At 47.6% G+C, this 12,518-nt stretch overlaps 21 non-coding genes across 21 annotated transcripts; all 21 read right to left on the reverse strand.

Moving 5' to 3' along the window:
• Nucleotides 1–462: 462 nt before the first annotated feature.
• Nucleotides 463–534, reverse strand: Trnat-agu (transfer RNA threonine (anticodon AGU)). The gene has a single exon. It is a non-coding gene; the product is annotated as a tRNA-Thr (tRNA).
• Nucleotides 535–855: 321 nt separating this feature from the next.
• Trnak-cuu (transfer RNA lysine (anticodon CUU)) lies at nucleotides 856–928 on the reverse strand. Its single transcript has one exon. It is a non-coding gene; the product is annotated as a tRNA-Lys (tRNA).
• A 440-nt stretch (nucleotides 929–1,368) lies between these two features.
• Trnar-ucg (transfer RNA arginine (anticodon UCG)) lies at nucleotides 1,369–1,441 on the reverse strand. Its single transcript has one exon. It is a non-coding gene; the product is annotated as a tRNA-Arg (tRNA).
• Nucleotides 1,442–2,004: 563 nt separating this feature from the next.
• Nucleotides 2,005–2,076, reverse strand: Trnat-agu (transfer RNA threonine (anticodon AGU)). Its single transcript has one exon. It is a non-coding gene; the product is annotated as a tRNA-Thr (tRNA).
• Nucleotides 2,077–2,397: 321 nt separating this feature from the next.
• Trnak-cuu (transfer RNA lysine (anticodon CUU)) lies at nucleotides 2,398–2,470 on the reverse strand. Its single transcript has one exon. It is a non-coding gene; the product is annotated as a tRNA-Lys (tRNA).
• Nucleotides 2,471–2,910: 440 nt separating this feature from the next.
• Nucleotides 2,911–2,983, reverse strand: Trnar-ucg (transfer RNA arginine (anticodon UCG)). The gene has a single exon. It is a non-coding gene; the product is annotated as a tRNA-Arg (tRNA).
• Nucleotides 2,984–3,549: 566 nt separating this feature from the next.
• Nucleotides 3,550–3,621, reverse strand: Trnat-agu (transfer RNA threonine (anticodon AGU)). The gene has a single exon. It is a non-coding gene; the product is annotated as a tRNA-Thr (tRNA).
• A 321-nt stretch (nucleotides 3,622–3,942) lies between these two features.
• On the reverse strand, nucleotides 3,943–4,015 carry Trnak-cuu (transfer RNA lysine (anticodon CUU)). Its single transcript has one exon. It is a non-coding gene; the product is annotated as a tRNA-Lys (tRNA).
• A 1,056-nt stretch (nucleotides 4,016–5,071) lies between these two features.
• Trnat-agu (transfer RNA threonine (anticodon AGU)) lies at nucleotides 5,072–5,143 on the reverse strand. Its single transcript has one exon. It is a non-coding gene; the product is annotated as a tRNA-Thr (tRNA).
• Nucleotides 5,144–5,464: 321 nt separating this feature from the next.
• Trnak-cuu (transfer RNA lysine (anticodon CUU)) lies at nucleotides 5,465–5,537 on the reverse strand. Its single transcript has one exon. It is a non-coding gene; the product is annotated as a tRNA-Lys (tRNA).
• Nucleotides 5,538–5,977: 440 nt separating this feature from the next.
• On the reverse strand, nucleotides 5,978–6,050 carry Trnar-ucg (transfer RNA arginine (anticodon UCG)). The gene has a single exon. It is a non-coding gene; the product is annotated as a tRNA-Arg (tRNA).
• Nucleotides 6,051–6,616: 566 nt separating this feature from the next.
• On the reverse strand, nucleotides 6,617–6,688 carry Trnat-agu (transfer RNA threonine (anticodon AGU)). The gene has a single exon. It is a non-coding gene; the product is annotated as a tRNA-Thr (tRNA).
• A 321-nt stretch (nucleotides 6,689–7,009) lies between these two features.
• On the reverse strand, nucleotides 7,010–7,082 carry Trnak-cuu (transfer RNA lysine (anticodon CUU)). The gene has a single exon. It is a non-coding gene; the product is annotated as a tRNA-Lys (tRNA).
• Nucleotides 7,083–8,141: 1,059 nt separating this feature from the next.
• Trnat-agu (transfer RNA threonine (anticodon AGU)) lies at nucleotides 8,142–8,213 on the reverse strand. The gene has a single exon. It is a non-coding gene; the product is annotated as a tRNA-Thr (tRNA).
• Nucleotides 8,214–8,534: 321 nt separating this feature from the next.
• On the reverse strand, nucleotides 8,535–8,607 carry Trnak-cuu (transfer RNA lysine (anticodon CUU)). Its single transcript has one exon. It is a non-coding gene; the product is annotated as a tRNA-Lys (tRNA).
• Nucleotides 8,608–9,047: 440 nt separating this feature from the next.
• Nucleotides 9,048–9,120, reverse strand: Trnar-ucg (transfer RNA arginine (anticodon UCG)). The gene has a single exon. It is a non-coding gene; the product is annotated as a tRNA-Arg (tRNA).
• A 560-nt stretch (nucleotides 9,121–9,680) lies between these two features.
• Nucleotides 9,681–9,752, reverse strand: Trnat-agu (transfer RNA threonine (anticodon AGU)). Its single transcript has one exon. It is a non-coding gene; the product is annotated as a tRNA-Thr (tRNA).
• A 321-nt stretch (nucleotides 9,753–10,073) lies between these two features.
• Nucleotides 10,074–10,146, reverse strand: Trnak-cuu (transfer RNA lysine (anticodon CUU)). Its single transcript has one exon. It is a non-coding gene; the product is annotated as a tRNA-Lys (tRNA).
• Nucleotides 10,147–11,196: 1,050 nt separating this feature from the next.
• On the reverse strand, nucleotides 11,197–11,268 carry Trnat-agu (transfer RNA threonine (anticodon AGU)). The gene has a single exon. It is a non-coding gene; the product is annotated as a tRNA-Thr (tRNA).
• A 321-nt stretch (nucleotides 11,269–11,589) lies between these two features.
• Nucleotides 11,590–11,662, reverse strand: Trnak-cuu (transfer RNA lysine (anticodon CUU)). Its single transcript has one exon. It is a non-coding gene; the product is annotated as a tRNA-Lys (tRNA).
• Nucleotides 11,663–12,102: 440 nt separating this feature from the next.
• Nucleotides 12,103–12,174, reverse strand: Trnar-ucg (transfer RNA arginine (anticodon UCG)). The gene has a single exon. It is a non-coding gene; the product is annotated as a tRNA-Arg (tRNA).
• Between the last annotated feature and the right edge of the window lie 344 nt (nucleotides 12,175–12,518).

Below are 12,518 nucleotides of genomic sequence, written 5' to 3' on the forward strand. Positions count from 1 at the left end.
ACTAAAAGTACGACGCTACTTCTTGCTGTGTCCCATCGCAAGTTACATTCAAGCCCTTATGACGCTGATCAAACAAGAGGTGGCAAATCAGCTTCAATCGCTTAGTGCCATCTCAGTCGCTTGCAGAAGGTACCTCACCCTATGTGATACAATGGCGAGTTGTCGCTATTACCAAAGCGGCGGCGGCGGCGCCGACGACGACGACGACGACGACGACGACGACGACAATCGCGAGGGTCTTTATCAGGGGTAGAAAATACATCACAAGAACTAAGTATTTCACGTCGGCATTCTCCGGAGACTGCCAAAAGCTGCAGATTCTGGTGCCCACTTTAATAGCACCATTCACACTATTCATTTGCGAGAGCATTTCTTAAATACCGCACCCATTCATAATTTTTTTTATCCTTGACCGCTTTTTTCGAAAGGGCCACGGTGGGAGGGGCTGTTACAAAATTCATTTGCCTCCTGTGAGGATCGAACTCACGACCTCTGGTTTACTAGACCAGCGCTCTGCCACTGAGCTAAGGAGGCGCCTCCTAGCGCCCTTTTCGGGTACTTTGTTCTTACAGAGTAGTGAATCGGAGCCCTTCAGCTCGAAACGCACCGCATGAGCGACCATTATTTGCATTTAGTTAGCACAGCTGCTGCTTTCCTACACATCTCACACTATATCGATGTACAACTAAAATTCCAAAACAACACATTTATTTCATTTCAGAGTCACTTTCAGCTTCAAATACCGTTCCTCTGATATTCATACGAAGCTAGGCATCGTCGTAACCCGTTACGTTCATTACGCAAGGCTCACGAGAGGGGCGCATGTTGGATCCGCGTAGACACAAAATTTTGCGCCGCCCAGTGTGGGGCTCGAACCCACGACCCTGAGATTAAGAGTCTCATGCTCTACCGACTGAGCTAGCCGGGCTGCACGCAACGCGTTACGAGCCATACAATACTGATTTGACCTGCGACCATCTATTGAAGATTCTTTTGACTACAACTTATTTCCTGCTGCCACAAATCAGCTACAATCCTATTCAATGAAAAATTGTCTGCGAAAGGCATCAAATCTGCTTGAAATGATACGTGGCTATCAGCACCATTATTCAACACACATGCTCGACAGTGCGCAGACGCCTGTGGCGTAGCCCTTGGCTCCTGAATCAGATGCAGTAGTTCCAACAAAAACTCTCCTGAACGGCACTGTGCCGAAAACTTCGCTACAGATCACCCTTGTCTTGCTTGTGCTTCTGGTAGACGCCGGTTTTGCAGCCAGGAAGCGGACAGCAGCAACTTCCAACTAGTTTTAGAGTACTCAAACAACACAGTAAAACAGCATGCATCTTTTGCAGAACAGGAAAAACTCGACCGTGACAGGATTCGAACCTGCAATCTTCGGATCCGAAGTCCGACGCCTTATCCATTAGGCCACACGGTCACTGGTGCAGTATACTTCTCCACACACACTTCATTTTCGCCATTTGTACACTTGGCAGAATGAATTTCCCATCTTTGACGCAGTTCTCCATCTCAAATTTCAGTACTAAAAGTACGACGCTACTTCTTGCTGTGTCCCATCGCAAGTTACATTCAAGCCCTTATGACGCTGATCAAACAAGAGGTGGCAAATCAGCTTCAATCGCTTAGTGCCATCTCAGTCGCTTGCAGAAGGTACCTCACCCTATGTGATACAATGGCGAGTTGTCGCTATTACCAAAGCGGCGGCGGCGACGACGACGACGACGACGACGACGACGACGACGACAATCGCGAGGGTCTTTATCAGGGGTAGAAAATACATCACAAGAACTAAGTATTTCACGTCGGCATTCTCCGGAGACTGCCAAAAGCTGCAGATTCTGGTGCCCACTTTAATAGCACCATTCACACTATTCATTTGCGAGAGCATTTCTTAAATACCGCACCCATTCATAATTTTTTTTATCCTTGACCGCTTTTTTCGAAAGGGCCACGGTGGGAGGGGCTGTTACAAAATTCATTTGCCTCCTGTGAGGATCGAACTCACGACCTCTGGTTTACTAGACCAGCGCTCTGCCACTGAGCTAAGGAGGCGCCTCCTAGCGCCCTTTTCGGGTACTTTGTTCTTACAGAGTAGTGAATCGGAGCCCTTCAGCTCGAAACGCAGCGCATGAGCGACCATTATTTGCATTTAGTTAGCACAGCTGCTGCTTTCCTACACATCTCACACTATATCGATGTACAACTAAAATTCCAAAACAACACATTTATTTCATTTCAGAGTCACTTTCAGCTTCAAATACCGTTCCTCTGATATTCATACGAAGCTAGGCATCGTCGTAACACGTTACGTTCATTACGCAAGGCTCACGAGAGGGGCGCATGTTGGATCCGCGTAGACACAAAATTTTGCGCCGCCCAGTGTGGGGCTCGAACCCACGACCCTGAGATTAAGAGTCTCATGCTCTACCGACTGAGCTAGCCGGGCTGCACGCAACGCGTTACGAGCCATACAATACTGATTTGACCTGCGACCATCTATTGAAGATTCTTTTGACTACAACTTATTTCCTGCTGCCACAAATCAGCTACAATCCTATTCAATGAAAAATTGTCTGCGAAAGGCATCAAATCTGCTTCAAATGATACGTGGCTATCAGCACCATTATTCAACACACATGCTCGACAGTGCGCAGACGCCTGTGGCGTAGCCCTTGGCTCCTGAATCAGATGCAGTAGTTCCAACAAAAACTCTCCTGAACGGCACTGTGCCGAAAACTTCGATACAGATCACCCTTGTCTCGCTTGTGCTTCTGGTAGACGCCGGTTTTGCAGCCAGGAAGCGGACAGCAGCAACTTCCAACTAGTTTTAGAGTACTCAAACAACACAGTAAAACAGCATGCATCTTTTGCAGAACAGGAAAAACTCGACCGTGACAGGATTCGAACCTGCAATCTTCGGATCCGAAGTCCGACGCCTTATCCATTAGGCCACACGGTCACTGGTGCAGTATACTTCTCCACACACACTTCATTTTCGCCATTTGTACACTTGGCAGAATGAATTTCCCATCTTTGACGCAGTTCTCCATCTCAAATTTCAGTACTAAAAGTACGACGCTACTTCTTGCTGTGTCCCATCGCAAGTTACATTCAAGCCCTTATGACGCTGATCAAACAAGAGGTGGCAAATCAGCTTCAATCGCTTAGTGCCATCTCAGTCGCTTGCAGAAGGTACCTCACCCTATGTGATACAATGGCGAGTTGTCGCTATTACCAAAGCGGCGGCGGCGGCGCCGACGACGACGACGACGACGACGACGACGACGACAATCGCGAGGGTCTTTATCAGGGGTAGAAAATACATCACAAGAACTAAGTATTTCACGTCGGCATTCTCCGCAGACTGCCAAAAGCTGCAGATTCTGGTGCCCACTTTAATAGCACCATTCACACTATTCATTTGCGAGAGTATTTCTTAAATACCGCACCCATTCATAATTTTTTTTATCCTTGACCGCTTTTTTCGAAAGGGCCACGGTGGGAGGGGCTGTTACAAAATTCATTTGCCTCCTGTGAGGATCGAACTCACGACCTCTGGTTTACTAGACCAGCGCTCTGCCACTGAGCTAAGGAGGCGCCTCCTAGCGCCCTTCTCGGGTACTTTGTTCTTACAGAGTAGTGAATCGGAGCCCTTCAGCTCGAAACGCACCGCATGAGCGACCATTATTTGCATTTAGTTAGCACAGCTGCTGCTTTCCTACACATCTCACACTATATCGATGTACAACTAAAATTCCAAAACAACACATTTATTTCATTTCAGAGTCACTTTCAGCTTCAAATACCGTTCCTCTGATATTCATACGAAGCTAGGCATCGTCGTAACACGTTACGTTCATTACGCAAGGCTCACGAGAGGGGCGCATGTTGGATCCGCGTAGACACAAAATTTTGCGCCGCCCAGCGTGGGGCTCGAACCCACGACCCTGAGATTAAGAGTCTCATGTTCTACCGACTGAGCTAGCCGGGCTGCACGCAACTCGTTACGAGCCATACAATACTGATTTGACCTGCGACCATCTATTGAAGATTCTTTTGACTACAACTTATTTCCTGCTGCCACAAATCAGCTACAATCCTATTCAATGAAAAATTGTCTCCGAAAGGCATCAAATCTGCTTGAAATGATACGTGGCTATCAGCACCATTATTCAACACACATGCTCGACAGTGCGCAGACGCCTGTGGCGTAGCCCTTGGCTCCTGAATCAGATGCAGTAGTTCCAACAAAAACTCTCCTGAACGGCACTGTGCCGTAAACTTCGCTACAGATCACCCTTGTCTTGCTTGTGCTTCTGGTAGACGCCGGTTTTGCAGCCAGGAAGCGGACAGCAGCAACTTCCAACTAGTTTTAGAGTACTCAAACAACACAGTAAAACAGCATGCATCTTTTGCAGAACAGGAAAAACTCGACCGTGACAGGATTCGAACCTGCAATCTTCGGATCCGAAGTCCGACGCCTTATCCATTAGGCCACAGTATACTTCTCCACACACACTTCATTTTCGCCATTTGTACACTTGGCAGAATGAATTTCCCATCTTTGACGCAGTTCTCCATCTCAAATTTCAGTACTAAAAGTACGACGCTACTTCTTGCTGTGTCCCATCGCAAGTTACATTCAAGCCCTTATGACGCTGATCAAACAAGAGGTGGCAAATCAGCTTCAATCGCTTAGTGCCATCTCAGTCGCTTGCAGAAGGTACCTCACCCTATGTGATACAATGGCGAGTTGTCGCTATTACCAAAGCGGCGGCGGCGACGACGACGACGACGACGACGACGACGACAATCGCGAGGGTCTTTATCAGGGGTAGAAAATACATCACAAGAACTAAGTATTTCACGTCGGCATTCTCCGGAGACTGCCAAAAGCTGCAGATTCTGGTGCCCACTTTAATAGCACCATTCACACTATTCATTTGCGAGAGCATTTCTTAAATACCGCACCCATTCATAATTTTTTTTATCCTTGACCGCTTTTTTCGAAAGGGCCACGGTGGGAGGGGCTGTTACAAAATTCATTTGCCTCCTGTGAGGATCGAACTCACGACCTCTGGTTTACTAGACCAGCGCTCTGCCACTGAGCTAAGGAGGCGCCTCCTAGCGCCCTTTTCGGGTACTTTGTTCTTACAGAGTAGTGAATCGGAGCCCTTCAGCTCGAAACGCAGCGCATGAGCGACCATTATTTGCATTTAGTTAGCACAGCTGCTGCTTTCCTACACATCTCACACTATATCGATGTACAACTAAAATTCCAAAACAACACATTTATTTCATTTCAGAGTCACTTTCAGCTTCAAATACCGTTCCTCTGATATTCATACGAAGCTAGGCATCGTCGTAACACGTTACGTTCATTACGCAAGGCTCACGAGAGGGGCGCATGTTGGATCCGCGTAGACACAAAATTTTGCGCCGCCCAGTGTGGGGCTCGAACCCACGACCCTGAGATTAAGAGTCTCATGCTCTACCGACTGAGCTAGCCGGGCTGCACGCAACGCGTTACGAGCCATACAATACTGATTTGACCTGCGACCATCTATTGAAGATTCTTTTGACTACAACTTATTTCCTGCTGCCACAAATCAGCTACAATCCTATTCAATGAAAAATTGTCTGCGAAAGGCATCAAATCTGCTTCAAATGATACGTGGCTATCAGCACCATTATTCAACACACATGCTCGACAGTGCGCAGACGCCTGTGGCGTAGCCCTTGGCTCCTGAATCAGATGCAGTAGTTCCAACAAAAACTCTCCTGAACGGCACTGTGCCGAAAACTTCGATACAGATCACCCTTGTCTCGCTTGTGCTTCTGGTAGACGCCGGTTTTGCAGCCAGGAAGCGGACAGCAGCAACTTCCAACTAGTTTTAGAGTACTCAAACAACACAGTAAAACAGCATGCATCTTTTGCAGAACAGGAAAAACTCGACCGTGACAGGATTCGAACCTGCAATCTTCGGATCCGAAGTCCGACGCCTTATCCATTAGGCCACACGGTCACTGGTGCAGTATACTTCTCCACACACACTTCATTTTCGCCATTTGTACACTTGGCAGAATGAATTTCCCATCTTTGACGCAGTTCTCCATCTCAAATTTCAGTACTAAAAGTACGACGCTACTTCTTGCTGTGTCCCATCGCAAGTTACATTCAAGCCCTTATGACGCTGATCAAACAAGAGGTGGCAAATCAGCTTCAATCGCTTAGTGCCATCTCAGTCGCTTGCAGAAGGTACCTCACCCTATGTGATACAATGGCGAGTTGTCGCTATTACCAAAGCGGCGGCGGCGGCGCCGACGACGACGACGACGACGACGACGACGACGACAATCGCGAGGGTCTTTATCAGGGGTAGAAAATACATCACAAGAACTAAGTATTTCACGTCGGCATTCTCCGCAGACTGCCAAAAGCTGCAGATTCTGGTGCCCACTTTAATAGCACCATTCACACTATTCATTTGCGAGAGTATTTCTTAAATACCGCACCCATTCATAATTTTTTTTATCCTTGACCGCTTTTTTCGAAAGGGCCACGGTGGGAGGGGCTGTTACAAAATTCATTTGCCTCCTGTGAGGATCGAACTCACGACCTCTGGTTTACTAGACCAGCGCTCTGCCACTGAGCTAAGGAGGCGCCTCCTAGCGCCCTTCTCGGGTACTTTGTTCTTACAGAGTAGTGAATCGGAGCCCTTCAGCTCGAAACGCACCGCATGAGCGACCATTATTTGCATTTAGTTAGCACAGCTGCTGCTTTCCTACACATCTCACACTATATCGATGTACAACTAAAATTCCAAAACAACACATTTATTTCATTTCAGAGTCACTTTCAGCTTCAAATACCGTTCCTCTGATATTCATACGAAGCTAGGCATCGTCGTAACACGTTACGTTCATTACGCAAGGCTCACGAGAGGGGCGCATGTTGGATCCGCGTAGACACAAAATTTTGCGCCGCCCAGCGTGGGGCTCGAACCCACGACCCTGAGATTAAGAGTCTCATGTTCTACCGACTGAGCTAGCCGGGCTGCACGCAACTCGTTACGAGCCATACAATACTGATTTGACCTGCGACCATCTATTGAAGATTCTTTTGACTACAACTTATTTCCTGCTGCCACAAATCAGCTACAATCCTATTCAATGAAAAATTGTCTCCGAAAGGCATCAAATCTGCTTGAAATGATACGTGGCTATCAGCACCATTATTCAACACACATGCTCGACAGTGCGCAGACGCCTGTGGCGTAGCCCTTGGCTCCTGAATCAGATGCAGTAGTTCCAACAAAAACTCTCCTGAACGGCACTGTGCCGTAAACTTCGCTACAGATCACCCTTGTCTTGCTTGTGCTTCTGGTAGACGCCGGTTTTGCAGCCAGGAAGCGGACAGCAGCAACTTCCAACTAGTTTTAGAGTACTCAAACAACACAGTAAAACAGCATGCATCTTTTGCAGAACAGGAAAAACTCGACCGTGACAGGATTCGAACCTGCAATCTTCGGATCCGAAGTCCGACGCCTTATCCATTAGGCCACAGTATACTTCTCCACACACACTTCATTTTCGCCATTTGTACACTTGGCAGAATGAATTTCCCATCTTTGACGCAGTTCTCCATCTCAAATTTCAGTACTAAAAGTACGACGCTACTTCTTGCTGTGTCCCATCGCAAGTTACATTCAAGCCCTTATGACGCTGATCAAACAAGAGGTGGCAAATCAGCTTCAATCGCTTAGTGCCATCTCAGTCGCTTGCAGAAGGTACCTCACCCTATGTGATACAATGGCGAGTTGTCGCTATTACCAAAGCGGCGGCGGCGACGACGACGACGACGACGACGACGACGACGACAATCGCGAGGGTCTTTATCAGGGGTAGAAAATACATCACAAGAACTAAGTATTTCACGTCGGCATTCTCCGGAGACTGCCAAAAGCTGCAGATTCTGGTGCCCACTTTAATAGCACCATTCACACTATTCATTTGCGAGAGCATTTCTTAAATACCGCACCCATTCATAATTTTTTTTATCCTTGACCGCTTTTTTCGAAAGGGCCACGGTGGGAGGGGCTGTTACAAAATTCATTTGCCTCCTGTGAGGATCGAACTCACGACCTCTGGTTTACTAGACCAGCGCTCTGCCACTGAGCTAAGGAGGCGCCTCCTAGCGCCCTTTTCGGGTACTTTGTTCTTACAGAGTAGTGAATCGGAGCCCTTCAGCTCGAAACGCAGCGCATGAGCGACCATTATTTGCATTTAGTTAGCACAGCTGCTGCTTTCCTACACATCTCACACTATATCGATGTACAACTAAAATTCCAAAACAACACATTTATTTCATTTCAGAGTCACTTTCAGCTTCAAATACCGTTCCTCTGATATTCATACGAAGCTAGGCATCGTCGTAACACGTTACGTTCATTACGCAAGGCTCACGAGAGGGGCGCATGTTGGATCCGCGTAGACACAAAATTTTGCGCCGCCCAGTGTGGGGCTCGAACCCACGACCCTGAGATTAAGAGTCTCATGCTCTACCGACTGAGCTAGCCGGGCTGCACGCAACGCGTTACGAGCCATACAATACTGATTTGACCTGCGACCATCTATTGAAGATTCTTTTGACTACAACTTATTTCCTGCTGCCACAAATCAGCTACAATCCTATTCAATGAAAAATTGTCTGCGAAAGGCATCAAATCTGCTTCAAATGATACGTGGCTATCAGCACCATTATTCAACACACATGCTCGACAGTGCGCAGACGCCTGTGGCGTAGCCCTTGGCTCCTGAATCAGATGCAGTAGTTCCAACAAAAACTCTCCTGAACGGCACTGTGCCGAAAACTTCGATACAGATCACCCTTGTCTCGCTTGTGCTTCTGGTAGACGCCGGTTTTGCAGCCAGGAAGCGGACAGCAGCAACTTCCAACTAGTTTTAGAGTACTCAAACAACACAGTAAAACAGCATGCATCTTTTGCAGAACAGGAAAAACTCGACCGTGACAGGATTCGAACCTGCAATCTTCGGATCCGAAGTCCGACGCCTTATCCATTAGGCCACACGGTCACTGGTGCAGTATACTTCTCCACACACACTTCATTTTCGCCATTTGTACACTTGGCAGAATGAATTTCCCATCTTTGACGCAGTTCTCCATCTCAAATTTCAGTACTAAAAGTACGACGCTACTTCTTGCTGTGTCCCATCGCAAGTTACATTCAAGCCCTTATGACGCTGATCAAACAAGAGGTGGCAAATCAGCTTCAATCGCTTAGTGCCATCTCAGTCGCTTGCAGAAGGTACCTCACCCTATGTGATACAATGGCGAGTTGTCGCTATTACCAAAGCGGCGGCGGCGGCGCCGACGACGACGACGACGACGACGACGACAATCGCGAGGGTCTTTATCAGGGGTAGAAAATACATCACAAGAACTAAGTATTTCACGTCGGCATTCTCCGCAGACTGCCAAAAGCTGCAGATTCTGGTGCCCACTTTAATAGCACCATTCACACTATTCATTTGCGAGAGTATTTCTTAAATACCGCACCCATTCATAATTTTTTTTATCCTTGACCGCTTTTTTCGAAAGGGCCACGGTGGGAGGGGCTGTTACAAAATTCATTTGCCTCCTGTGAGGATCGAACTCACGACCTCTGGTTTACTAGACCAGCGCTCTGCCACTGAGCTAAGGAGGCGCCTCCTAGCGCCCTTCTCGGGTACTTTGTTCTTACAGAGTAGTGAATCGGAGCCCTTCAGCTCGAAACGCACCGCATGAGCGACCATTATTTGCATTTAGTTAGCACAGCTGCTGCTTTCCTACACATCTCACACTATATCGATGTACAACTAAAATTCCAAAACAACACATTTATTTCATTTCAGAGTCACTTTCAGCTTCAAATACCGTTCCTCTGATATTCATACGAAGCTAGGCATCGTCGTAACACGTTACGTTCATTACGCAAGGCTCACGAGAGGGGCGCATGTTGGATCCGCGTAGACACAAAATTTTGCGCCGCCCAGCGTGGGGCTCGAACCCACGACCCTGAGATTAAGAGTCTCATGTTCTACCGACTGAGCTAGCCGGGCTGCACGCAACTCGTTACGAGCCATACAATACTGATTTGACCTGCGACCATCTATTGAAGATTCTTTTGACTACAACTTATTTCCTGCTGCCACAAATCAGCTACAATCCTATTCAATGAAAAATTGTCTCCGAAAGGCATCAAATCTGCTTGAAATGATACGTGGCTATCAGCACCATTATTCAACACACATGCTCGACAGTGCGCAGACGCCTGTGGCGTAGCCCTTGGCTCCTGAATCAGATGCAGTAGTTCCAACAAAAACTCTCCTGAACGGCACTGTGCCGTAAACTTCGCTACAGATCACCCTTGTCTTGCTTGTGCTTCTGGTAGACGCCGGTTTTGCAGCCAGGAAGCGGACAGCAGCAACTTCCAACTAGTTTTAGAGTACTCAAACAACACAGTAAAACAGCATGCATCTTTTGCAGAACAGGAAAAACTCGACCGTGACAGGATTCGAACCTGCAATCTTCGGATCCGAAGTCCGACGCCTTATCCATTAGGCCACAGTATACTTCTCCACACACACTTCATTTTCGCCATTTGTACACTTGGCAGAATGAATTTCCCATCTTTGACGCAGTTCTCCATCTCAAATTTCAGTACTAAAAGTACGACGCTACTTCTTGCTGTGTCCCATCGCAAGTTACATTCAAGCCCTTATGACGCTGATCAAACAAGAGGTGGCAAATCAGCTTCAATCGCTTAGTGCCATCTCAGTCGCTTGCAGAAGGTACCTCACCCTATGTGATACAATGGCGAGTTGTCGCTATTACCAAAGCGGCGGCGGCGGCGCCGACGACGACGACGACGACAATCGCGAGGGTCTTTATCAGGGGTAGAAAATACATCACAAGAACTAAGTATTTCACGTCGGCATTCTCCGCAGACTGCCAAAAGCTGCAGATTCTGGTGCCCACTTTAATAGCACCATTCACACTATTCATTTGCGAGAGTATTTCTTAAATACCGCACCCATTCATAATTTTTTTTATCCTTGACCGCTTTTTTCGAAAGGGCCACGGTGGGAGGGGCTGTTACAAAATTCATTTGCCTCCTGTGAGGATCGAACTCACGACCTCTGGTTTACTAGACCAGCGCTCTGCCACTGAGCTAAGGAGGCGCCTCCTAGCGCCCTTCTCGGGTACTTTGTTCTTACAGAGTAGTGAATCGGAGCCCTTCAGCTCGAAACGCACCGCATGAGCGACCATTATTTGCATTTAGTTAGCACAGCTGCTGCTTTCCTACACATCTCACACTATATCGATGTACAACTAAAATTCCAAAACAACACATTTATTTCATTTCAGAGTCACTTTCAGCTTCAAATACCGTTCCTCTGATATTCATACGAAGCTAGGCATCGTCGTAACACGTTACGTTCATTACGCAAGGCTCACGAGAGGGGCGCATGTTGGATCCGCGTAGACACAAAATTTTGCGCCGCCCAGCGTGGGGCTCGAACCCACGACCCTGAGATTAAGAGTCTCATGTTCCACCGAGTGAGCTAGACGGGCTGCACGCAACTCGTTACGAGCCATACAATACTGATTTGACCTGCGACCATCTATTGAAGATTCTTTTGACTACAACTTATTTCCTGCTGCCACAAATCAGCTACAATCCTATTCAATGAAAAATTGTCTCCGAAAGGCATCAAATCTGCTTGAAATGATACGTGGCTATCAGCACCATTATTCAACACACATGCTCGACAGTGCGCAGACGCCTGTGGCGTAGCCCTTGGCTCCTGAATCAGATGCAGTAGTTCCAACAAAAACTCTCCTGAACGGCACTGTGCCGTAAACTTCGCTACAGATCACCCTTGTCTTGCTTGTGCTTCTGGTAGACGCCGGTTTTGCAGCCAGGAAGCGGACAGCAGCAACTTCCAACTAGTTTTAGAGTACTCAAACAACACAGTAAAACAGCATGCATCTTTTGCAGAACAGGAAAAACTCGACCGTGACAGGATTCGAACCTGCAATCTTCGGATCCGAAGTCCGAGCCTTATCCATTAGGCCACACGGTCACTGGTGCAGTATACTTCTCCACACACACTTCATTTTCGCCATTTGTACACTTGGCAGAATGAATTTCCCATCTTTGACGCAGTTCTCCATCTCAAATTTCAGTACTAAAAGTACGACGCTACTTCTTGCTGTGTCCCATCGCAAGTTACATTCAAGCCCTTATGACGCTGATCAAACAAGAGGTGGCAAATCAGCTTCAATCGCTTAGTGCCATCTCAGTCGCTTGCAGAAGGTACCTCACCCTATGTGATACAATGGCGAGTTGTCGCTATTACCAAAGCGGCGGCGGCGGCGCCGACGACGACGACGACGACGACGACGACGACGACGACAATCGCGAGGG

Source organism: Schistocerca cancellata, unplaced genomic scaffold (genome assembly GCF_023864275.1).
Source record: "Schistocerca cancellata isolate TAMUIC-IGC-003103 unplaced genomic scaffold, iqSchCanc2.1 HiC_scaffold_1109, whole genome shotgun sequence".
In the NCBI taxonomy this organism is placed as follows: Eukaryota; Metazoa; Arthropoda; class Insecta; order Orthoptera; family Acrididae; genus Schistocerca; species Schistocerca cancellata.